Genomic DNA, 27,909 nt, shown 5'->3' with positions numbered 1-27,909 from the left:
TTTTAGTTTTAGCTATTTTAGGGGGATATCTGTGTGTGCAGGTGACTATTACTGTGCATAATTATTAGGCAACTTAACAAAAAACAAATATATACCCATTTCAATTATTTATTTTTACCAGTGAAACCAATATAACATCTCAACATTCACAAATATACATTTCTGACATTCAAAAAAAAACCAAAAACAAATCAGTGACCAATATAGCCACCTTTCTTTGCAAGGACACTCAAAAGCCTGCCATCCATGGATTCTGTCAGTGTTTTGATCTGTTCACCATCAACATTGCGTGCAGCAGCAACCACAGCCTCCCAGACACTGTTCAGAGAGGTGTACTGTTTTCCCTCCTTGTAAATCTCACATTTGATGATGGACCACAGGTTCTCAATGGGGTTCAGATCAGGTGAACAAGGAGGCCATGTCATTAGATTTTCTTCTTTTATACCCTTTCTTGCCAGCCACGCTGTGGAGTACTTGGACGCGTGTGATGGAGCATTGTCCTGCATGAAAATCATGTTTTTCTTGAAGGATGCAGACTTCTTCCTGTACCACTGCTTGAAGAAGGTATCTTCCAGAAACTGGCAGTAGGACTGGGAGTTGAGCTTGACTCCATCCTCAACCCGAAAAGGCCCCACAAGCTCATCTTTGATGATACCAGCCCAAACCAGTACTCCACCTCCACCTTGCTGGCGTCTGAGTCGGACTGGAGCTCTCTGCCCTTTACCAATCCAGCCACGGGCCCATCCATCTGGCCCATCAAGACTCACTCTCATTTCATCAGTCCATAAAACCTTAGAAAAATCAGTCTTGAGATATTTCTTGGCCCAGTCTTGACGTTTCAGCTTGTGTGTCTTGTTCAGTGGTGGTCGTCTTTCAGCCTTTCTTACCTTGGCCATGTCTCTGAGTATTGCACACCTTGTGCTTTTGGGCACTCCAGTGATGTTGCAGCTCTGAAATATGGCCAAACTGGTGGCAAGTGGCATCTTGGCAGCTGCACGCTTGACTTTTCTCAGTTCATGGGCAGTTATTTTGCGCCTTGGTTTTTCAACACGCTTCTTGCGACCCTGTTGACTATTTTGAATGAAACGCTTGATTGTTCGATGATCACGCTTCAGAAGCTTTGCAATTTTAAGAGTGCTGCATCCCCCTGCAATATATCTCACTATTTTTGACTTTTCTGAGCCTGTCAAGTCCTTCTTTTGACCCATTTTGCCAAAGGAAAGGAAGTTGCCTAATAATTATGCACACCTGATATAGGGTGTTGATGTCATTAGACCACACCCCTTCTCATTACAGAGATGCACATCACCTAATATGCTTAATTGGTAGTAGGCTTTCAAGCCTATACAGCTTGGAGTAAGACAACATGCATAAAGAGGATGATGTGGTCAAAATACTCATTTGCCTAATAATTCTGCACTCCCTGTACACAGTTATATACAAACACACACACACACTTATACACACATTTACACACACACACACACACAATTATACACTCAGTTATAGACACATGTATATGCACATGCAGTTATACACATTTATACACACATACATACATTTACACATACACAGTTATACACACACACAAACTTATACACATTTAAACACACATATACACATACACACATTTATACACACATGCAGTTATACACACACTCTTATAGACACTTATGCACATTTATACAATTACACACATATACACATTTACACACACACAGTTATACAAACACTCTTATACAAACGTATACACATTTATACACACACACATTTATACACACATACTTATACACATACACAGTTATACAAACACACTTATACACATACACACACTCTTATACACATGTATACACATTTACACACACATGCACTGTTATACACACACTCATACACATTTATACACACATTTACACACACACACAAACACTTATACACATTTATACTCACATTTACACACACACATGCACAGTTATACAAACACACTTATACACATTTATACACATACACAGTTATACACAAACTCTTATACACACTTATACACACACACAAACACATTTATACACACATATACACACTCTTATACACATTTACACACACATGCACAGTTATACATATTTATACACATTTACACACATGCATGCGCAGTTATACAAACTTATACACACACATGCATAGTTATACACACGTATACACATTTATACAAATACACATTTATACACATACACATTTATACACACACTCTTATACACACATGCAGTTATACACACATGCAGTTATATACACTTATTCACATTTATACACATATACACACATGTACATTTATACACACACTCTTATACGTTATACAAACACACTCATACACATTTATAGACATACACAGCTATACACACACTCTTATACACATTTATACACACATTTACACACACATACACAGTTATACACACACTCTTATACACACATACACAGTTATACACACATATACAGTTATACACATTTATACACATTTATACACACATATACAGTTATACACCCACTTTTATATACGCATACACATTTATACACACACACACATATACATATATATATATATATATATATATATATATATATATAGCGATCTTCAACAAAGGACTGCACTCACTGGGTTTCCAAAAACATTCTTATTTATTAGGTAACGTTTCGGGATTCACAGATCCCTTCCTCAGACCAGAACAAACATACAACTCAACATAGTGATCTATAAATACTTTAAGCCACACCCACCACCAAATCAAAACAGTGAATTGCGCCAAAAATAGGGTTGTCATGGTGATAACCCCTATGTATCTCAGTGTAACCAAACTACTAATCCCAAAAAGATCAACTACAATTCAGTAGTGTACAGATGCTAGCATAACCATATGAGTCATTATATATGTTACTTTAATAAATACTTATAAGACATCTATGAGACCCTGTTCAATCCTAATTTATATCATTAGATTAGTGGCAAAGGTAAATTAAATGGTATCATAGTTAATATCAAGCATTCAATCACATAGGGTAATTCTATACCTATTAGTTTCTAGCATGAATATAAATAGCAATATTCAACATGCAGTTACAGCGGTAATACAGATGTGTCAGATCATATCCGAAATATATTACTCACTCACAGGGGCGTATTTAGGTCTTGTGCTGCCCTAGGCACTCAAAATTCTGCTGCCCCCCCCCCACCCCAGGTTTAAGGCCTTTTTTTAGACATAATATTTTTGGGACAGGGTGTAAAAAATTAAAAAATAATGTATTTTTAAGTAGATGTTCACCAGGGCTTGCATTCACTCTGGTCACACACACACACACACATTATTTTGCAAGTCAGATGATTAAAGTGTTTATATCAGAAATAATATCCTTCACTGTATGATAGTTTGTCAGTAGGTAGTTGTTTAACCTTAAACATCTTCTTTGGTGATTGACAGTTATTTAAGCAAAATATCTGCTTGGATAAATATGTAATGAATATACAAACTGGCCTTTAAAAGTACTTAAAAAATACAAAAGTAGTTATGATAGGTTTAGGAATTGTATCCTAGGGGATAAAGTCACATGATACAATCATAATAAAGTATATACTTGTATTGTTTCTGAATGTATTAAATGCATACAACATATTTTCAGTTGTGTTTTAAGTCACATAGTTGTATAGATTCAGCAATAAATACTTATTCTTTGCATGTATGACAGATAGACAAACAGTAAATGTACAAGTATTTAGTGACTAATCCGTTTAAGTATTTTAATGCCTAATGAAGATGTATTGAAGGGAGAAAGGCATATGCTGTTTCACAGTGGTCACGTTGTAGTGCACACTGCACTGTGTAGTCTGTGTGAGTCTCAATCACGCGGTGGAGCCAGGAAGAATACCGCATTCCCTCTCAGTCCAGGCCAGGCTGCGCAAGTGAGCTCCGCCTCCACTGTCACCACGCCATGCGCACCCACATACAATCCCATAGGATAGCAATAGCCGGGCCAGCCATTTAAGTCATTAGTAATTGGTTGATTTAGCCACCCGGCCCTGAGTTCAGTAGAGTGGCCCTAGGGACTCAAAATTCTGCTGCCCCTTAAAAATCTGCTGCCCTAGGCACCGGCCTTGTTGGCCTATGCCTTAATACACCCCTGCTCACTCAGCATAATGAATTAGTGTTGTTGGTCCGTTATAGATCTTATGACAATGTGGGCCCTCCAGATTATGTTAGCGGTATTGGATGTACAAATATCAACTCATGTTTATACCATATGTGCACACAAGCATTATGTAGGTATCTGCCATCATATCTTCTGAGGCCTAACACAAAGAAAAGGCACTTACTTTCTATTAGCACATGTCCTAAGTGATGTATAGGTAGGATTGTATCTGATCCTGGTATGAGACGCGCCCCCAGTGAACAGCTCCTGTGTCAATAGTGTCCGTTGGCCTAGCGCATGGCTAATTAGCATACGCCGATGACGTATGCGTGTGTGTTCACGCGTAGTCACGGTAACCCTGTTGCCATCTATGCATAGCTAGTTTACAGTCCACATCGGTTATTGCGCTTATGCGAGCTAGGGGAAAATTGTTCAAAGCTGAGTCATATTTCAACAGTCCCATTTTATAGCGCCATAACTTAGTGTTTAAAAAGGACAAAAATAAGGTGTATATACTAAATGGTGTAATCTGTCCTATTCGGTGCCATGATCTATGCACAGTCCCATAACTGTCATACAGCAATTGTTAGCGATGGGGAGAGATGCATATATATTAAGTATTATACTGTATTCCTACCATAATGCTAACATGTGTGGTGGCAGATTATACACAACAGGGTAATCCATATTGCATTTAAATATAGAGAAAGTATACAAACATATAGACCTATGTTTAAGTAATAATAGTAAAGCCTAAAACCTTGTGCTTGGACCCTCAGGTATCCATACAGTAGAACCTCAAATTCTATCATTGGTTCACTGTTATAAGTGGCAATCAAAGTTAATCACTGACAACCTTAGCTTATTAACAGAGGCGAGTTATTAGTGTAACATTGGTACTCTAGACATTCATTGGTCCAACCACTCAGGTAATCCATGTATTTGGTTTTTACCCATTTATATAGGTTCCACAACCAGACCTTCAACCAGTCCCAGAGTATCTGGGGTACCCTTCCATAACCCATATGCCATGTACTAATGTGGCCTGCATGCCCCTGTGTGTTGCCATCATATGGGTCCAAACAGTACTCATGGGTGGGTCCCACCAAGTGTGTGTCATACTAGAGCATATGACCCTCACTGGTTAGTTAACCACCTAGAGTAAAATGAAGCAGGGTCACATTGGTGCGTAATACCCGTGCCAAAGTCCAGCCATTATTTGTGTCCCACAAAAGTGGGTGTAGGTGTGTCATCACACAAGTAGGCTAGGAGGTAATAAGATAATATTCTTATCACAGGAAGCAGCGCCAGTCATTAGACATATTCAGGCCATTAGGGTGCAGGGTACCAAGTCTATGAATCCATCTGGACTCCATCCGGAGTAGGGTTGTATCCCTATCTCCGCCTCGTTTGAGAGCTGGAACGTGGTCAATTAAGATAAACCTTAGGTCAGTAACTTTATGTTGGGCCAAGAGAAAGTGTCTTGCCACAGGTTGGTCCGATGTTCCTTTATCCAAAGCGATCCTTATTGCAGATCTGTGATTAGCCATCCTCAGTCGTGCGTTGTCCGTCGTCTTTCCAACATAAAATTGGCCACAACAGCAGCTTAACAGGTAGATCACATGGGTAGTTGTACAGGTAATGAAGTGTCTTATTGTGTACTTCTGAGTCGTGTGCGGGTGTCTAAAAACTTTACCTGGGATCATTCCACTGCATGTAGTGCATCCCAGGCATCTATAACAGCCTTTCTTCTTGGTTTTAAGCCATTGTTCTTTCATATAGCATTGTTGTGGGTCTGTGGACATGAGTAGGTCCCTAAGGCTCCTTCCACGTCTGTATCCCATTATGGGGGGATCCATATGTTCAAAAGGTAATCCAGGATCTGTCGCTAGGATCTCCCATCTCCTTCTGATATCCTGTGCCATCCTCTCCTTCCCTTTATTGTAGGTGGTGGTAAAGATCATCCTCTCTTTTCCAGTCTGTTCCAAACGGTTGGCCTTGTTTCCCTCCTGGGTGGTCACTTCATCTATGACACTTCGAATAAGTTCCATTTTATATCCTCTCTGTAGGAACTTTTCAGTCATCATTTGTAGTTGTGTTTCACGGTTAATGGTTTCAGTGTTGTTTCTTAATACCCGGATCATTTGTGACTTTATGATTGCCTTTCTAGTGTGTGGAGGGTGGTTACTGGTTGCTTCAAGTATTGAATTCCTGTCTGTGGGCTTGGTATAGAGAGTAGTACATAGTTTGTCCTGTTTTTTATAGATTCTGAGGTCTAAAAAGTCAATGCAGTTTTGATCATACTTTAGCTCAAATTTAATAGGCGACTCAATTGCGTTCAGTCCTGTTACCCAATCATTCAATGAGTCCTCTGTGCCCTGCCATATTAGAAAGACATCATCTATGTACCTTTTATAGTGTCTTACTGTATCTATGTTATACACGTCTATGATGTCACGCTCATAGTGTTCCATGTAGAGATTAGCATATGATGGGGCCATATTTGACCCCATTGCTGTCCCCATGAGTTGTTGGTAAAATGTGCTTTCAAAGCGAAAGTAATTAAGGGTCAAACATTTTTCCAGTAGATCAAGAATCAGAGAGATTGGAGGTCCCACATAGGGGAATCGTGTCAGAGCCAATGCAACCGCCTTTAGTCCATCAGTGTGGGGGATGACAGTGTACAGACTTCTCACGTCCATGGTGACCAAAAGGTCATTGTTGCCAATCTCATCCACGGTGTTTAGTATGGTAATGAGATCACCAGAGTCCCTAATGTAGGAGTCCATTGATCTTACTAGGGGCTGTAGGAGGGCGTCAATAAATATTGCTAGGGGTTGCAGCAAGGACCCTCTAGCTGACACAATTGGCCTCCCTGGAGGGTTTTTTTGGTCCTTGTGTATCTTGGGTAAAGTATACAAAATTGGATGAATGGGGAACATAGTGTTGAGGAAATTATATTCATCCAAGCTGATCCAGTTCAGCTGGCGTGCTTCAGACAATACACTCTCAATATCCCTTTTGAATTCATTAGTTGGATCTCTGGTAAGTTTTTTGTAGGTCTTATGATCATCTAGTTGGCGGAGTATTTCCTTGCGATACTGGTCATAGTTCATTACTATAATTGCTCCTCCCTTGTCCGCTGGGCGAATGACGATCTCAGTGTCATTGGATAGTGATTTAAGTGCCATTCTCTCTGCTCCATTCAGGTTGGGTCTGTGTTTTATACATTCCAGTTCCTTGGTGTCGTTTCCAATCATTCTGGTGTAGGTTTTAATACTTGATCCACAGGCTTTAGGTTCAAATTTGCTCTTTGGTTTAAATCGCTTTATTTCTTTTTCCATGTGGGTGTCCTTAAAATGTTCCTTTAATTTCAAGTTCCTTTGGAACCTGTGTATGTCTAAAAAGTTTTCAAAATCATCATTGGTAAATGTGGGGATGAAAGTCAGACCTCTATTTAACAGGCTAACTTCACCCTCATTTAAAGTTCTGTTACTTAGATTGATGACAATGTCAGGGTTTTTTATCTTGGGGGTCGGGGGGGTCTTCCGTCCACAATAGTTCCCCCTCCTCGGGTGCGGCCTCGGCCTCGGCCTCCTGTTCTTTCTTGGTATCTCGTTGTAACCCCTAAAAAAGGTGTCTGTGATACTGTTGGTGTTTGATTCTGATATTGCTGGTCATTGCTACCAGTCTCATTGTCAGAGCCTGAGCTGCTATCAATTGTGTTGAGGTATCTAGATCGGTAATTGCGTTGTCTTCTCTGTCTCTGTGGTCCTCCTTGGTTGTTCCCATGTATCCATGCATAGATTCTTTTGTCTTTATAATCATTGTCCACTGTGTAGAGTTTCTGGTTTTTAAATGCCACTAGTTCCTTTTTGTATTCCGTGACCTGTTTTGTGATTTTCTCAATCCAAGGTTCACCTGTGTCAGTCTGTAATATCTGTAATTTATGGGTATTGAACTCTTTTATTTCATCCTTCACAGTAGCCAGGATATTAGTGCATTCTTCAATTACAAGCAGCATTAAATCCAATGAGCATTTGTTTAGTATTTGGCACCACCGTAGGCAAAAGTTTTTATTATTCCTCCCAATGGTTGGCTGGTTCCTTATCCTAAATCCCCTAGGGATCTTGCTTTTCTTATAATACTTTGATAGATATATTGTGTGCAGCTCAAGGTCAATTTCCCTCTTTTTGAACGCAATTGAGTCGCCTATTAAATTTGAGCTAAAGTATGATCAAAACTGCATTGACTTTTTAGACCTCAGAATCTATAAAAAACAGGACAAACTATTTACTACTCTCTATACCAAGCCCACAGACAGGAATTCAATACTTGAAGCAACCAGTAACCACCCTCCACACACTAGAAAGGCAATCATAAAGTCACAAATGATCCGGGTATTAAGAAACAACACTGAAACCATTAACCGTGAAACACAACTACAAATGATGACTGAAAAGTTCCTACAGAGAGGATATAAAATGGAACTTATTCGAAGTGTCATAGATGAAGTGACCACCCAGGAGGGAAACAAGGCCAACCGTTTGGAACAGACTGGAAAAGAGAGGATGATCTTTACCACCACCTACAATAAAGGGAAGGAGAGGATGGCACAGGATATCAGAAGGAGATGGGAGATCCTAGCGACAGATCCTGGATTACCTTTTGAACATATGGATCCCCCCATAATGGGATACAGACGTGGAAGGAGCCTTAGGGACCTACTCATGTCCACAGACCCACAACAATGCTATATGAAAGAACAATGGCTTAAAACCAAGAAGAAAGGCTGTTATAGATGCCTGGGATGCACTACATGCAGTGGAATGATCCCATGTAAAGTTTTTAGACACCCGCACACGACTCAGAAGTACACAATAAGACACTTCATTACCTGTACAACTACCCATGTGATCTACCTGTTAAGCTGCTGTTGTGGCCAATTTTATGTTGGAAAGACGACGGACAACGCACGACTGAGGATGGCTAATCACAGATCTGCAATAAGGATCGCTTTGGATAAAGGAACATCGGACCAACCTGTGGCAAGACACTTTCTCTTGGCCCAACATAAAGTTACTGACCTAAGGTTTATCTTAATTGACCACGTTCCAGCTCTCAAACGAGGCGGAGATAGGGATACAACCCTACTCCGGATGGAGTCCAGATGGATTCATAGACTTGGTACCCTGCACCCTAATGGCCTGAATATGTCTAATGACTGGCGCTGCTTCCTGTGATAAGAATATTATCTTATTACCTCCTAGCCTACTTGTGTGATGACACACCTACACCCACTTTTGTGGGACACAAATAATGGCTGGACTTTGGCACGGGTATTACGCACCAATGTGACCCTGCTTCATTTTACTCTAGGTGGTTAACTAACCAGTGAGGGTCATATGCTCTAGTATGACACACACTTGGTGGGACCCACCCATGAGTACTGTTTGGACCCATATGATGGCAACACACGGGGGCATGCAGGCCACATTAGTACATGGCATATGGGTTATGGAAGGGTACCCCAGATACTCTGGGACTGGTTGAAGGTCTGGTTGTGGAACCTATATAAATGGGTAAAAACCAAATACATGGATTACCTGAGTGGTTGGACCAATGAATGTCTAGAGTACCAATGTTACACTAATAACTCGCCTCTGTTAATAAGCTAAGGTTGTCAGTGATTAACTTTGATTGCCACTTATAACAGTGAACCAATGATAGAATTTGAGGTTCTACTGTATGGATACCTGAGGGTCCAAGCACAAGGTTTTAGGCTTTACTATTATTACTTAAACATAGGTCTATATGTTTGTATACTTTCTCTATATTTAAATGCAATATGGATTACCCTGTTGTGTATAATCTGCCACCACACATGTTAGCATTATGGTAGGAATACAGTATAATACTTAATATATATGCATCTCTCCCCATCGCTAACAATTGCTGTATGACAGTTATGGGACTGTGCATAGATCATGGCACCGAATAGGACAGATTACACCATTTAGTATATACACCTTATTTTTGTCCTTTTTAAACACTAAGTTATGGCGCTATAAAATGGGACTGTTGAAATATGACTCAGCTTTGAACAATTTTCCCCTAGCTCGCATAAGCGCAATAACCGATGTGGACTGTAAACTAGCTATGCATAGATGGCAACAGGGTTACCGTGACTACGCGTGAACACACACGCATACGTCATCGGCGTATGCTAATTAGCCATGCGCTAGGCTAACGGACACTATTGACACAGGAGCTGTTCACTGGGGGCGCGTCTCATACCAGGATCAGATACAATCCTACCTATACATCACTTAGGACATGTGCTAATAGAAAGTAAGTGCCTTTTCTTTGTGTTAGGCCTCAGAAGATATGATGGCAGATACCTACATAATGCTTGTGTGCACATATGGTATAAACATGAGTTGACATTTGTACATCCAATACCGCTAACATAATCTGGAGGGCCCACATTGTCATAAGATCTATAACGGACCAACAACACTAATTCATTATGCTGAGTGAGTAATATATTTCGGATATGATCTGACACATCTGTATTACCGCTGTAACTGCATGTTGAATATTGCTATTTATATTCATGCTAGAAACTAATAGGTATAGAATTACCCTATGTGATTGAATGCTTGATATTAACTATGATACCATTTAATTTACCTTTGCCACTAATCTAATGATATAAATTAGGATTGAACAGGGACTCATAGATGTCTTATAAGTATTTATTAAAGTAACATATATAATGACTCATATGGTTATGCTAGCATCTGTACACTACTGAATTGTAGTTGATCTTTTTGGGATTAGTAGTTTGGTTACACTGAGATACATAGGGGTTATCACCATGACAACCCGATTTTTGGCGCAATTCACTGTTTTGATTTGGTGGTGGGTGTGGCTTAAAGTATTTATAGATCACTATGTTGAGTTGTATGTTTGTTCTGGTCTGAGGAAGGGATCTGTGAATCCCGAAACGTTACCTAATAAATAAGAATGTTTTTGGAAACCCAGTGAGTGCAGTCCTTTGTTGAAGATCGCTGTGAATAATACTGATCTGGCATCCTGGTTGCTGACTATATGACATTGTGAGTGCAGATACACATGGAGGATATATATATATATATATATATATAATTAGACACATACCCATACATGCATATTCATACATGGTAATGAAGGGAGCTTTATTTGCATGAAAAATTTTTCCTAAAAAAATATGTTTACACTTTGGTGCAGACCCTTACAAACCAGTGTTTAAATAAAAAGAAACACACACAAAAAAAAAAAAAACAAGACAGATTTAAAGGAGAAGTGAGGAGCATAAATGCCGGTGGAGCTAAAAAACAAAACGGACCTTTTAACTTCCCTGTAAACCCAGCCCCCACTGCATTCTAGATTTTCAGTACGGAAGTTGCGCAGGGCTGAAGTGAGAGGAGTCAGTGGACTGATTCCATTCTGCTACTGCCAGACACATTTACATTTACAATCCTGACCGGGAATCCTCACCTGAGCTCAGCCCCTCATTCAGAATAGAGCACCCGTGCAGTCACGTCTATGCTGCGCCAAAAACCCTGTGACACCCCCCAAAAAAAAGTTACAATTAAAAAATCCTCCTTATTTAGTGCTTCACTGCTGCATGATGCACCTGGCTCCACTGGGGGCGGGCCCTTAAGATGCCGGGCTCTCGGGCAAGGGCCAAATTGCCCGACTTGTCAGTCCGCCCCGGCCTTGTATCTTGTACATAGGACTTTCATGGTTGAAGGGATACTGAACCCAAATGTTTTCTTTCATGATTCAGATAGCGCATGCAATTTTAAGCAACTTTCTAATTTACACCTGTCAGGGTATGGCTGAGTGGCATTGGATATCACATAATTTAATATCTCATTTAGCTAATATCTACTATGAATTGATTTGGCTGAACTGTGAATGACACTAAAGTGGGTGGTATCGACCCCCCTTTTGTTCTGAAACACAGATTTCAAGAACATAGAAATGGACATTTGGAAAACTCAAGATATCACTTTACAGATGATCTTTCTTCTATGTAATAAAATTACCAGATAATTTTAGATAATTACCCTATGCTGAGTTGAATACACAGAACCCTAGACTCCTCGTCTGGGTTGAAGATATTTAAGAAAATCTAATTTAAAACACATGTATGGTTAAAAGCATAAGGTTGAAACTTTGAAAGAGTAATTTGAAATGAATTGTTATAATTTTCAAATCTATTTAAAATACTCAAATAACATAAGAGGATTGTCTATGCCTAAGGAGGGTAATATGGTAATATGGTTGAAAACATAATAGTCTTGAAGATTTAAAGTTTAGACAAATTATCTACATAGTTTTCAAATATTTAATATGTGCCTCAGACTATCCATATAATATGTATAAATAAATGGATCTGAGAGAAATGCCTATATAATGTGTGCCCTGAATCATATCATATAGCGTATACACTAAATGTTAAAATAATATCCACAGATATGAAATATTTATATTAATATGGGATAAAAATCAAATGTAAATATACTGTAGCGATATGAAATTACATCAGACTGCCACTCACAAGGTATGTATGTGATATTAAGATGGAAATTATAAAATAAAATATTAATTTGATCCATGCTGAAAATGTTGTAGTCCTCGAGTCCTTTTCATAAAGATGTAACTTTAAAATGCATCTTTTAAAATATTATAAGTGGACTAGCTCATGTTTAGTATGAAAATACTCAGATTAAATAGTATTATATGGTCCCACACGTATTGGACATATTATTTGCTGATACTGGAAATTAAAGTGTATTTAATCAACACTTTAAACGTTAGATATTAAACTGATAGCAGTATTGATAATGAAACTGCATTTCTAGTTATCTGCTGCCCTCTGGTGGTTTATGCAAGAATTGCAACCAAAGGGGATTGTAGTATCAAATAACCATATGCATTCTCAAAGAGTCAATGAAATGTTGAGCTCCGTAGGGCCAATGGAAAGACAGCTTTGAAAGGCCTATCAGAATACAAGCTTCGATACGGGCGTATCCAATATTCTGTGGGAATGATTAGAGAAGAAGGAGGGGTTATATCTTTGATAAAACACCCACACACTGATAGGAAAGAGACAGGCTCAAACAGAGACACTTACTTTGAGAGAGAAACACACACATTTGTTCTAGTATCTTCTCTTCATTTTTGTTGGAACCCTTTCTTAGGATAAGAACGAAAATAATTGAGGCCTGTATCCTTGCGAAATAGTGGAATAAATCATTCTTATATGACCTACAAGGAGGAACCAGAAAAAGCTGAACTCTTATCTGGTTATGTGGTAATGTATGACAATGGTTATAATTAAATATTTCAATGCAAATACATTCATTGTTGCCACAGTTTAATTGATGCTGGTGATTTAAAGAGGTACTTTGTATTTTAAGTTTATATTCATAGTTCTAAGTAATTTATTTGCTAGAAAGGATTTTGCACTCTAGATTTAAAAGTCAGTTTTATTATTGTGAACCCTCTTAGAACTGTACATAAATTGGTTATTGTGGTTAAATCTCTGGTAGTTATTAATTAATCATTGTTAAGCTAATAGTCCATATTCTGATATTAGAGTGAACTAAGATGGATAATTATAGACTGTTCTGGTATCCTCATTTGTGGTAAATAATAAACGGTTCATTGTGAGTAAGGTTCATTTTTAGAGATATATTTTATGATCTGTTTTGTATAGAAAAGTGTAACAGAATAAGCATGTATAATTCATAATCTTGTTTTTACATAAATATAAATTTTGGTGTCTATAAAGATAACTAATCAAGAACGAAAGGAATAAATATTGATTTTTAAATAAATATATTGTTACGTAAATACATCTATAATTGGTTGGCAACTGCTAAGATAAGTTCTCTAACATTTTACTGGAGATTACTGCTGATATAAATTATACTGTAACTTAGTATATACTAATACATTTTTATTGGAGGCACAGCTGATGATTATTATCTTTATCTTTAAAAAAATTATCTAGAAAAAAATGTTGGTAATATTTTAAAATTCAATTTTTTTTCCTTGTTGGTCAAAATTGTTTTAGCGTTTTAATTTAACCAAATACTAAGCCAGAATTAAAATGTCTGTTACTAGAAGTCAATCAAATTAATCTATACTCAGTATCAAAATGTGTCCCCAAGATTTGCCCCTTACTAAAGGTGACGTCCTTAAATGGACGCTATAGGCCACATTAAAAATAAATTTGAAATTGCGGGTGATTTAAATTATTATATTAATATGCTTGCAATTAAGGCCAAAAACATTGCTATTGATAATTGAATGTGGAATGAAAAAAGTGAGTTATTCCAGGAATTATTCAAAATTAATCAAAGCAAAAATTTTAAAACACGTCATGAGCTAATACTCAAATCCTGGCCCCTTGTAATATGCATTATTGACAAAATGTCCGCCCACCTTATAGAAAAGGAGTTGCAATTACAGGAGCTAGAAGATGAAATTTGCTCATCACGCAAATGCGAAGAAAACTTAGAAAAAGCTAAAAAAGAAATTGTTACCTTTAAACAAGACATGGCCACCTTCCAAGAGCATAACCAAAATTTAGTAGCCCAAATAGAACATTTGAATAAACAACTCACACAGAGCCAGAAATAATTAAGTAAGCTAAAAGGCAATATCACCATAATGAAACCCCCTCTATTAGCAATGAAAATAATGCAGGTATTTTAAAAAACCTAAAAGAATTTATGAGAAATGAACTGCAGAGTATCACGGAAGAATTTAAACAAAGGACCCCTATTGGGTCAGAGGTAAACTTCTCACATAGACAGTCCTCATGTTTTAAATTCAGGGAACTGCTATACTTCAGATGAGGAGGGCAGCTCTAGTAGTGAGTCAGAGGGCAGAGCCAGCTATCCAGATAGCCTACATAATACTTATGTACGCATAGTAAATGTAGGGCAGATAGGGGGCGCTCCAGCCCTAAAAATAAGGTCCCTAGGAAGGCCCAAGATGCATCTAATAAGGTATATGGCAACCCTAAGTAATTAATTTCTTAAGTGGTGCAATACCTAAATTTTCCAAAGAGGGGACCACTTCCATAATTGACCACTTAGAGGCCTATGAAAATGCTTTATCCATAATGAATGTTAATAGTGAGCAGTCAAAAATTAAATTTCTGCCCTGGGTATTTGAAGGTAAATATCACAAATTCTTTGCTTCACTAAAGGATATGAATATTCATTCCTGGAGTGAAACAAAGCAACAGTGCAAAAAGGAGTTTGGGAAAAACAGCTGCGGAAATAGCTGTATATGGTTTAAAATGTGGCACGAATCAAAGCCCTATTGAATTCCTTTCTGCCCTAAAGAGTGCGTACAGTGTGACCGAAGATAACCCCAAATTTGAGAGCTCAGAATTTGTGAATTTATTTTATGAAGCACATCAAAATTAATTTGTCTAGAGATTTTGATGAGTATTGCTCATTGGACCGGCTGATCAAAGAGAGTACAAAGTTAAACTCTATTCAGCAGTCCGGTGAACAGGGGGTTAAAAGGGAACCAAGGCCCAGCCCTAAAATTGTGGCAAAAACTAGGGTTTCACCTAGCCCCCTAAACTTAGAGTCTAAAAAGAAAACTTAGGTGGAAGTGGCCCGAGAAAACAGGCCTTCCCCACAAAGTTTTAACTTTGCCCCTCCCCCAACAAGGCCTGAGGTGCAGAGAGAATATACTCAAAATTGGGGGCATACCCAGATAAATAGTTATCCCCAAAGAGGTGACTACCCACAAGGTAATTGGTATCCCTGTAAAAATAAATACCAAAAGTGACAAAAGTACTCTCAGGATAACCAGACACCCCAAGTAAATAGTGCTCCCAATATATTAACTCTGAAAAAGTTGAACTCCAAAGACAACCACGTCAAAATAGAAATGATAGCTATGATTCTGAGGGTTCCCAACGGTCAAGAAATCACTACTCTGAGGCCTCAAAAGATAGGCCTAGAGGTAGAAATAGCTTGTATAATCAAGTGGGCCATCTCAGTACGCAGTTAAATCAATTATGTACACTATTCACTAATATGAATCAAGCTTTGATGGCTCACCACCTGTCAGGATTCTAGGTGTATTTACTTATCTGTCCTCTAATTATATCTGCTTCCCCTTTAAAACTCCTGATCATTTGATCAAACCCCTGATCACATGACAATCAGACACTATTTATCATAATTTCCCCTCTCAATCATTGCTTGGTAATTTGGATTCATGGATACATGTTGTACAACTTTTAAGCCCCGTTATAACCCAAACCACAAGTCTGTCCTCCAGAGCAATTTTTTGGGGATAAATCCCAATTTAGGGATTTCAAGAATTCTTTTAGATTGTTTTTTTCTTTGAAACCCAAAAGTTATCTGACTGAAAAAATGAAAGTCTTAACGGTGATTTCTTATCTCCGTGGTGATGCTAAGAATTGGGCAAACAATTTCTAGAGTAATGACCCTATACTTAATTCACTTGACACCTTTTTTACTGCCATGTCACTACTCTATGAAGATCATGACAAACAAAATACTGCAGAAAGTGCTATCAGAATATTGAAACAGGGTAAACGCCCAGTCGAGGAATATATTATGGAATTTAAGAGATGGGCACCTGATACACAATGGAACAACCCTGCCTTGAGAAATCAATTTCGCATTGGGTTGTCTGATTCTCTAAAAGATGAACTTGCATGTACTGTCATTCCAGAAAACGTAGATTCTTTGATGTTACTAACAGTTTTTATTGATAGACGCCTCAGAGTGAGAAAGTCTGAAAAAGCTGTATATGAACACTCTTTTAAAAGACCTTACTACAGTCATCCTATGCACTTAACAAAATCCCAGGAAGAACCTATGGACTTAGCATTCGTAAAAGGTCCCCTAAAACCTGAGGAAAAAACCTGTCGCAGGTTAAACAACCTCTGTCTTTATTGTGCTGCAAAAGACCACAGTCTTAAAGACTGTCCTATTCTATTAAAATAAAAAAGGGTAAGAAATCATATCACCTTCACCATTACATACAGAATATTGCTTCACAGAACGCCTCACATTTTACCCTTTGTGTCTCCCTACAGTGGGATCGCCAGGAAGCCCAAACATAGGTCGTGATTGATTCTGGAGCCACCAGTAACTTTATAGATTCAAATTATGTTTCCACTAATAACATACCTTTGATTAAAAAAAGATAGTGCACTTACAGTACATGTTGTAGATGGTTCTTTAATAAAGTCTGGACCTATTACACATCACACAGTACCCATTCAAAATACTTTTCCATCAGGTGATACAGAATTATGTAATTTCAAGGTAATACATTCACCCTCATTCCCTGTTATACTGGGATTATCTTGGTTAAAGATACATCAACCTACCATTTTTTGGAGAAAAGGTACTATCATTTTTTATTTGCAGTATTGTAGTAATTCTTATTTCACAAATCAAAGTATCCTACAGACTCCAACATATTCCACATATGTATTATGACTTCATGGACGTCTTTGATAAAGTACAAGCCAAAACACTACCGCCCCATAGGCCTTTTGACTGTACTATAGACCTCATTCCAGGTTAAAAAATACCATATGGCCATGTCTACCCCCTCTCTCAGCCTGAACTAAAGCATTTAAAAGAATATCTTGATGAAAACCTGGAGAAAGGTTTCATCTGCCCCTCTACTTCCCCAGCTGGAGCAAGCATTTTTTTTGTAAAAAATAAGGACAATAGCCTCCGGCTTATTATTGACTATAGGGAGCTAAATAAATGTACAATAAAGAACCGGTATCCTTTGCTTCTGATACCAGAATTAATAGAACGACTCCAAGGCGCCAAGTTGTTTACTAAACTCAACTTAAGAGGGGCCTATAACCTTATTAGAATTAGAAAAGGAGACAAATGGCTGACGGCATTTCGTACCCGTTACGGCCTTTACGAATACACAGTAATGCTGTTCAGCCTATGGAATGCACCAGCCACGTTCCATTATTTTATAAATAACATATTCAAAGACCTCCTTGACTCATGCATTGTAATATACTTGGACGATATACTTATATATTCTGACAACCTAGAAAACCACATTAAAACAGAGAATGGTTTTCGGGGGCGCTCAGTAAGCTCAAAACGTTAGAGATATGGGTATGATCACATTAATAATGGGCACCTTAATAAGGGTGTTCTCAAATAATTATATATATTTGGACTCTTTTCCTTTTTGGTAACAAAATTATTGAATGATAAATCACTCTTTTTTTTCTTTTATTGAAAAATACACCTTTATGTATTTATTCGTGAATGATCTACAGAAGAGCAAAAAATTCAAATGTATATATATATTTGGACTCTTTTCCTTTTTGGAAAAAAATTATTGAAGGATAAATCACTCTTTTTTTTATCTTTTATTGAAAAATACACCTTTATGTATTTATTCGTGTTTATTATAAATTTGCATAATGGTTGTTATGTTCTTTATTAGTTTTGAATATATGAAACATTAAATGTGAATTCTAATGTTTATAAATTTTATCTGTACCCAAATAAATATAATGTCACATTGAAACACTTCCGGACTCTCAGTTTAAAGCCTCTATATTTGTGATATGGTTAAACCAGGTACGTTTTTTTTTTTTTTTTTTGACTAGTATATAGTGAAGAGAACTTGAAAATATATGCCAATTTTATAAAAAACTTTTACTTATTAAAAAACATTACATAAAAATCATAAAATACAAAATTATACAATTAGCAGATTGTTCCTTTAAAAACAAACAATTAAACTTTCTTCTAAGAAAACTTTTGATATGCGTAGATATTTAAAATAAATTACTAAGCTTATAACTTTATGCAAGTGTTTTCAATATACTTCTGCTTTAAGAAAATGGCTTCTGTGTTTTCTTACTGGACTGTTTAAAGAGAAAGCTGTATAGTCTCTTTTAGCAAATGGTAATTTTGTTGCAATGCCCCTTATTTTGACATATGTAACTTTGCGTGTTATTTTAGAAATGTAAAGTCTCTCCAAATGTAACGATTACACAAAAGTCTCTCCTAATGCATATTTCTCCTTGACAATAAACTTTAGTAGTGGCCAACTACTGAATGCTTAAGTTGCCTTTTAGGACTTGCCTTAGGGAGGTTTTTTTTTAAAGGATCTTTATATGATTAGTACCTTTGGTAGACTTTGTAGTAATCCTGCCATGCAGGTAGTCTTACCCTTCCTTCAAGTAATCTTCCCTCAGGAGTTGATGTTTGTCGGTAACAGTCAGAATTATTCCAGGTGGATGTTTTCAGACTTGCGCAAGTCTCTTATCCCTTAGACCAAATTATTCTTCCTGCTCTTTAGTATGTACGCAGGGTAACAAGTGTCTTTACTTTTTGATTTCAGGTGTTTGTTTTTCACGGCAATCCTTTTCTTTCAGGAAAAAACCTTTAGCTGCTATGATTTTTTTCACAGCGTCAAACCACCTTGTATTGCTCCAAACACAGTTTTCTCCAAACACAGCTTCAACCGGTTTCACCCTAAATGCAGGCTTTCTCAAGATGCTGTGCTGTCTTTGCTGAAGCATTTAAAAACCGCTCCACTTCTTTTCATTGGTTAAGACTTCATTATGTCAGAAATAAGGGGAGGTTTAGCTTTTTACCTTGAGGCTTTTTCTTGCAACTGTTTGGTTTTTTTCTCTGGAACAACTTATTTCCAATCTATATTGCACATAAACTTTTTATGTAAATTGTTTAGAAGTTATATAAAAAAACAAATCAATATCTTCCAAAAATAGGGAAGAAACAATATACATTTTTAAGGTCTTTTCTTACTAGCAGATTACTCAGTGTCTAAAACAACTATAGTGTCCTATATAAATAAACCATTTGTTTAGGAAATAAAAAATAAATACATAAAGGTGTATTTTTCAATAAAAGATAAAAAAGAGTGATTTATCCTTCAATAATTTTTTTCCAAAAAGGAAAAGAGTCCAAATATATATATACATTTGAATTTTTTGCTCTTCTGTAGATCATTCACGAATAAATACATAAAGGTGTATTTTTCAATAAAAGAAAAAAAAGAGTGATTTATCCTTCAATAATTTTTTACCAAAAAGGAAAAGAGTCCAAATATATATAATTATATATATATATATATATATATATATATATATATATATATATATAATTATTTGAGAACACCCTTATTAAGGTCCCCATTATTAATGTGATCATACCCATATCTCTAACGTTTTGAGCTTACTGAGCGCCCCCCAAAACCATTCTCTGTTTTATTTACATTTTCTCTGTCCAGGAGGAGAACAGTATTTCGGGAGGCAAAAAAGCGTTTTAAGTCCAGCGCTTTATACACTATAAACCCTTTATTTTCTGACTAGAAAACCACATTACACATGTTAGAACTGTTTTATTAAGACTTAGAGAAAACCGCTTATATGCAAAGGCTGAAAAATGCATATTTCATACGGACTCAATCTCTTTCTTAGGATATCATATATCCCCATCTGGGATTCGTATGGAGAGTAACAAGGTGCAGGCCATTAACAACTGGCCAATTCCCATCTGCAAAAAAGATATACAGAGATTTCTAAGTTTCTCTAATTTTTATAGGAGATTTATAGATGGATTCTCAACTATTGTGAAACCTCTTACCTCTTTAACTAAGAAATTATTTAAGTTTCATTGGTCACCCCAAGCTAATGAATCTTTCAATTTATTAAAGAGTAAATTCATCACAGCTCCAGTTTTATAATTTCCCGATCCAACAAGACAGTTTATATTAGAAGCTGATGCTTCCAATCACGCTCTTGATACTTTGCATCCTGTCTCTTTCTTTTCTCGTACCATGCATACTGCAGAATTAAATTATGATATAGGGGAGAAGGAACTCCTGGCCATTAAGGCAGCTCTTGAATTTTGGAGACACCTTCTAGAAGGTGCTACATTTCCAATTATCATATACACTGACCATAGGAATTTGCAAGTCTTTATCAGCACGTCAAGTACGCTGGAGCCTATTCTTCACAAGATTTGATTTTGTTATCACATACTGCCTAGGTAATAAAAACACCAAAGCTGATGCTCTCTCCAGGTATCCTCCCACACCTGAAAACAGCTCCATATCCGAGACAATCATACCAACGCATAAGATTGTTGGTATCAGAATCGACAAAACATCTCTTTTTAAAAAACATCAATCTGCAGAACCTGATATAACCGACTCAAGACTTAATACAGGTGCAGATGACCTACTCTATTTCGGACACAAACTTTATGTTCCTAAAACTCTCAGAGACCAAATACTTCAGGACACTCTTGATTCCCCATTATCCAGCCATCCTGGGTTCAGGAAGACATTACAGTTACTACAGAGAGATTTTTGGTGGCCCACAGTAACAACTGATGTCAAAGACTATATATAATCTTGTGCTATATGTGCCAAATGTAAACCATCATGGTTGCAACCTTATGGTTATCTTCTATCACTGCCAATTTCCGACAGACCCTGGCATCAGATTGCAATGGACTTCATTGTAGAACACCATACTTGTTGTGGTAGATACATTTACAAAAATGGCCCATTTTATTCCAACTCATGGCCTTCCAACTGTCTCTGAAACAGCTGATCTTTTTCTTGCTCATATTCTTCATTTACATGGTTGTCTGGATTCCATAACCTTGGACAGGGGTAGCCAATTCACATCGAAATTTTGGACCCAATTTTGCAAATGTTTACACATCGAAAGGCATCTCACATCAGCATACCACCCTCAGTCCAACGGACAAACAGAAAGGACTAACCAAACCCTTGAACAATATTTGTGTTGTTACTGTTCATCTCAACAAGACAACTGGTCTACCCTCTTACCAACTGCAGAATTTTCATACAATAATACTCTGAATACGTCCACCAATTGTACCCCCTTTTATGTGAACTATAGATACCATCCCTCTTTCCATCTATATCACAGAGATGAGACTACCTCTCCTCTTGTTAATGATACTATGAATACTCTGGCAGATGTTTTTACTATGTTGCAAGAAACTTTAAATAAGGCACAAATTAAACAGAAACATTATTATGACTTACGAAGATCCAAACCACCGGAGTATAAACCTGGTGATATGGTTTGGCTATCTTCCAAACATCTCAGATTGCAGATACCCAGTAAAAAGTTGGGATCTCTATTCATTGGACCTTACAAAATAATCTGTGTGGTTAATTCCAATGCTGTCGCCTTACTCCTGCCTTCCACCTTCAAAATACACCCAACCTTCCATGTTTCCCTCCTTAAACCCTATGTACCAGTCAGATCCACACACCAACCAGAGACCATTTCATTGTCGTTGCCTACAGTATTTGGTCCGGTGGAAAGGATATGGTCCAGAAGAAGATTCCTGGGAACCCTCCTCTAACTTATCCACACCTAGGCTGGTATCTCTTTTCCATCGCCGCCACCCTGATCGGCCTAAGCCTTCATTGGGTGCCGTCTCTTGAAGGGTGTGTATTGTCAGGATTCTAGGTGTATTTACTTATTTGTACTCTAATTATATCTGCTTCCCCTTTAAAACTCCTGATCACATGACAATCAGACACTATCATCATTTCCCCTCTCAATCATTGCTTCATAATTTGGATTCATGGATACATGTTGTACAACTATTAAGCCCCGTTATAACTTTGTATTTATCCTTTACAGCGGCTTCCTACAAGTTCCTGATAAGTTCTTATTGTCTCTTTGTTATATAAGTGTCTTGATTCTTGTACACGCTTCTGCTGCAATTCTCAGCTTTGCCTATACCATTTGATGATTGATACTATATATATATATATATATATATATATATATATATATATATATATATATATATATGGTTCTTGGGGAATGCATTGTATATGAATACTGATCTATTGAATACAAAGACACATTCTATAGTATTTCTGTTACTACCTTATATCTCTGTCACTTTTACTCCTTTTCTTGAATTTCCTTCCTTGACCATCTCTGGGTCACCCTCAGTTCTATGATCACAAATAGGATATTAAATATGATTGTATCCAAGGTTTGCTGTGAGACTGAGTAGAGACGGTTATTCATATATGTATACTTGGGTAAACCTTTCAGTATCTTAACAGCACCCTAATAACCCTTTTTTTAGAGGTACAGCCAGTGGCTAGCAGTGGACCACAGGTACAGTCATAAATGCCCAGGTATTACCTGAGAGAGAAGGGAGAGATATACCAAATGAAATGATAAATGTTTATAATGGTACTGATCATGTTCTCTCCCTACAGCCCAGAAACGGACGATTTAGCTGTGATGATGGGCAGCCTCAGCCTGGAAACTCTAACAAATCTCTTCTTTTGCAATTGTCCCCTAACCTTATTCCCACAGATGCAATACACAGGAAACCTATCAGCCCTATTATAGAGGAAGTGACTGGTAAGAATGAAAATTCTTCTGCATCAGGTAACTCGTGGCGAAGCCCACAGATGTGTAATAATGCTAATTTTATGTGTGAAATGGTAGAAACTGCAAGAAGATATTATGTATGTGCTGAGCTCCAGGACCCATCATGGGATTAATTTATACTGGATCTCAGGCAACTATTTTATCCCACAGCTAAATGAGCTAACACCTCATAAACCTAAACTAAAGGAATTTGATGGTTCACTAATAGGTGTTGGGGGTGACTCAAGTCTACGGTACTGCATGATTAAAGCTAAAGCTGGGGAACAGGGTAATAAGACACCCTGTCATTATAGTGGATATGCCAACTGATCGTTTAATAATTGGTAGTGACCTTCTTAAGCAATTAAGTACCGTAATTAATTGCATAAATAATGTAATTTGGTCACAAGTCAAAAGACCTATTAATTATGAGCGGTCCAGCATAACTCACACCAGACATAACTGTCACGTGGTGGAAGAAAAGCCAGATGCTGTGGAGATTCATTTCAGGAATAGCTCTGCACCTGGGATAACTATCCTACAAATAGATGATCAGACTTCCCTAAGTGGCTCTGACGGTAATACTTTTAAAATTTCACCTGGAAAGATAGCCAATATTTCCCTAGATGGCGATGTATTAACCATATCTCTCCACAAAGGAAACCCTAAGTCCCATAAAGGGGGAGATCACTCTCAATTCCTCGCAGAAATTGATAAAGTTAAAGATGATCTATTTATCCCTATGCAAGTGCATGAACTTGGAAAAACCAAGTTTGAAAAATTGAACTTAAAGGGACATAATACTCATATGCCAAATCACTTGAAACTGATGCAGTATAACTGTAAAAAGCTGACAGGAAAAAATCACCTGAGCATCTCTATGTAAAAAAGGAAGATATTTTACCTCACAATTTCCTCAGCTCAGCAGAGTAAGTTCGGTGTAAAAAGTTATACTCAGCTGTTCCCAGCTGCAGGTAAAAAAAAAAAATCAAGAAATGAACAGCAGCCAATCAGCATCAGCAGTGCTGAGGTCATGAACTCTTTTACTGTGATCTCATGAGATTTGACTTAACTCTCATGAGATTTCATAGTAAGCTGAATAGGGAAATAATATGAGAGTGCACGAGGCTCATCCCCTAAGCTGTCCCAGGACAGACATACTAAAATGCTGCTTAGAAATCCTTTACAATGGGAGGTGGCTACTGAGGAACTTTTGAGGTAAAATATCTTTCTTTTTTACATAGAGATGTTCAGGAGATATTTTCTAGTCAGCTTTTTACAGCTATACTGCATCACTTTCAAGTGTTTAAACATTTGGGTATTATGGCCTTTTAAAACAGGAAGCTAGCTACATAAGCAAAGTCTTATTAGCGCAGATCACTGAACCTAAGGTGATTAAATATCTTTCTCCCCAAGATCTCTGGGTCCATGACCTGAATGACAACTCAGAAAGCTATAACATCACAGCTAAATGTTTATTATCTATCTCCATAGGTAATAAATCAGCAAAACACCTGTTTTTAATTTTAAATACTCCCCATAATCAAATATTGGCAACAATCTCTTACATAGATATGCCATACAAATAGATTTGATTAACCTTTGCCTCTGGTGCAGGTTAAAGGGGACCCTGAAATATTTCAGGATGAAAATGCAGCCCTGAAATCAAACCAGCAAATGCCATATGCTGTGAATATGCAGGTGTCTAACGATGTTGTAATCCCTGCTGGGGCTGATAAATTCCTCTTATCCTTACAGGTATAAAGAGGTCAGAAATTAAAAACTTCTGAAACACTAATATTCATCCCCCATAGAATGCAAAATCTGGGTATAACAATGACCCATACTCCTATGGTAAATATTGGAACTATTCCAATACATGTTATTGTGCATAACATGACCCCACAGGATATCACCTTGGCCAAGGGAACTACCATAGAATATGCTCTAGAATCCAGTTATTATACTTTTGGATTCCAGAATAATATAATTGGGCTAATACCTGAAGGATACTTAACTGAAGAACAGTTAATAGAACAATCCTTTGCATCTATGCTGGAGGGATTGTTTACAATTCAGTCTATTTATCCCTTAAGCTCAGAGAAAGGCATCTGTAAAATTGAAGAAGCCTCCCTAATATTTGATCAGCCGATCAAAGAGCAAGAATACCCCAATACCCAGAATCATGGGGGCAATGTAAATTATAATCAAGGGGATCTCACCTCTAGGTTGGAAGAAGCCTATGAGATAGGGCAGCCTGAAATCTTTCCAGTATTTCAGCAAATAGTCAAAGAGCAAATCTCCTTAACTAATGGCTGTTCCAGTGATGATGAATACCAACAGCTATGAGAACTCCTGATGGAGTACAAGGATATTTTTGTTAGGGATTCTTATGTCTTTGGGACTACAGACCTGCACATTGCAAGAATCCAAACAGATCCTAATGCACCTCCTGTCTTTGTTAAAATACAGACTTTCTTTAGCACCTTATGATGCTCTTGCAGAAGTCATAAGGAACCTGTAAGAAAGGGGTATCATCAGACAGATTCATAGCTCTTATAACAATCCTATTCTAGGTTTTCTTAAGCCCAATGGCATTTGTGTGCTGACTTAAGACAGCTAAACAAGCGAGTGTACATGTCTGGCTGGCCTGTGCCATACATTGACCAGTGCCTAGCGCAGATGCAGGGATCCAAAATATTCACTGCCATTAATTGTGCACAGGGATATTGGACCATAAAGGTACATGAGGAGGACCAGTATAAGCTTGCATTCTCCTTCCAAAAGGTCCAGTATGCATTCCAAAGGCTCCTGTTTGGATACATAAATTCAGGACATGAATTTGCTGTATTTATGCATAAGGGGGACGTTATCCTTTGTTGTTGATGTTTTGATCAAAAGTACTTTGAAAAACATAAAAGAACGTAAACACATCCTCAGCCAACTTAAAAGGGCAGGTGTCAAATTATCCCTACAAAAAGCTCAATGATGCTGCACTTGTTTAAACTTCTTGGGACATGAAGTTACTTCTGAAGGGTTAAATCCTCAGAAGAAAAAGTTGGAAGCTATAATAAATTCTAAGAACCCAACTAACTTAAAGGAATTAAGATCATTGACAAATTATTCTCACAAATTTATTGATAATTATGCAGAATTAGCTAAACCACTGCTGCTACTTATAAAGAAGGATGTGAAATGGCACTGGAGTGAGCTATCAGAGAGGTGAAGAGAAAGCTCACTTGCTTAGCGTACCCTGAAGGTGGAAAGCCTTTCTACTTAAAGACAGGTTACACAGATATAAGCATGAGTGTTGTTTTATACCAAAAGCATGATAATTTAAGCAAAGTCATTGCTTATGCGAGCAAAACTTTATCCCCAGTAGAAATTAAATTTAGTGATTGTGAAAAAGCCCTCTTATCTACTGTATGGGCTCTACAAAATTTCCACAGCTATATACAGGGAGAGAAAATTATTGTAGAAACGGCCCACCAGCCTTTGCTATATCTGCAAAGTGAGAGAATAAGAGATGGGAACCTGTCCAATAGCCGCATAACTGCTTGGACTCTTTCCTTACAAGGCTGGTCTCTAGAAATTCACTATAAGCAAAACAAAAGGAATCCAGTGCACAGGGGCTTGCCGAGCTCCATGACTGTACTACTAAGGATCATGGGGAAGAGTTATTAGAAGATGATTTCCTGGAGGAACAATTGCTTTCCCCATATAAAATATACAATGAGGACCACAATTGTCAAACATTAACTTACATATGTTGATGGTTGTTCTTACAATGCAACTATTGACAATGAGGGCTGATTAGTCGCTGGGATTGGTATAACTTGGGCAAATGGATTCCCAAATAAGTTGCAGAACTAACTGCTGTTATCAAAACCATTGAGATGGCTATTGAACAAGATATTCATGAATTTGTTATCATTACTGACTCAAATTATATGCGTGACGGTTTTGTTGAATACCTGCCAACTTGGAAAAGAAATGGCATGCAGAAAACTAGCAACAAACCAGTCAAACATGGCAAGTTGTTCTGCGAAATTGATAAGTTAGTGGTTTCAAATGGTTTAACCATACACTGGAAAAAGACCAAGGGTCATTCCAGGATTTTAGGTCCTGATAAGGAAGGCAATGAACTTGCAGATTCATTAGCCAAACAAGAAGCCATAACTGGAGAACTCCTTAATATCGACCACTTAATAGGT

At 37.5% G+C, this 27,909-nt stretch overlaps 1 protein-coding gene across 4 annotated transcripts in view; it reads right to left on the bottom strand.

Annotated features, from left to right (window-relative positions):
• Nucleotides 1-27,909, bottom strand: part of LOC128650397 (kyphoscoliosis peptidase-like) — a 155,120-nt gene that overhangs the window by 85,658 nt on the left and 41,553 nt on the right. For 2 of the 4 annotated variants that reach the window (XM_053704316.1, XM_053704318.1), the window contains exon 2: nt 13,355-13,488. The exons of the other annotated variants lie outside the window; for them this stretch is intronic. The gene's annotated coding sequence lies outside the window, so the exon portion shown is untranslated. The remainder of the gene's footprint in view (nt 1-13,354; nt 13,489-27,909) is intronic. 4 annotated transcript variants of the gene reach the window in all.

This window comes from Bombina bombina, chromosome 2 (assembly GCF_027579735.1).
Source record: "Bombina bombina isolate aBomBom1 chromosome 2, aBomBom1.pri, whole genome shotgun sequence".
Lineage (NCBI taxonomy): Eukaryota > Metazoa > Chordata > Amphibia > Anura > Bombinatoridae > Bombina > Bombina bombina.
The sequence above is the reverse complement of the archived record's forward strand: the minus strand, read 5'-3'. Positions and strand labels throughout refer to the sequence as shown.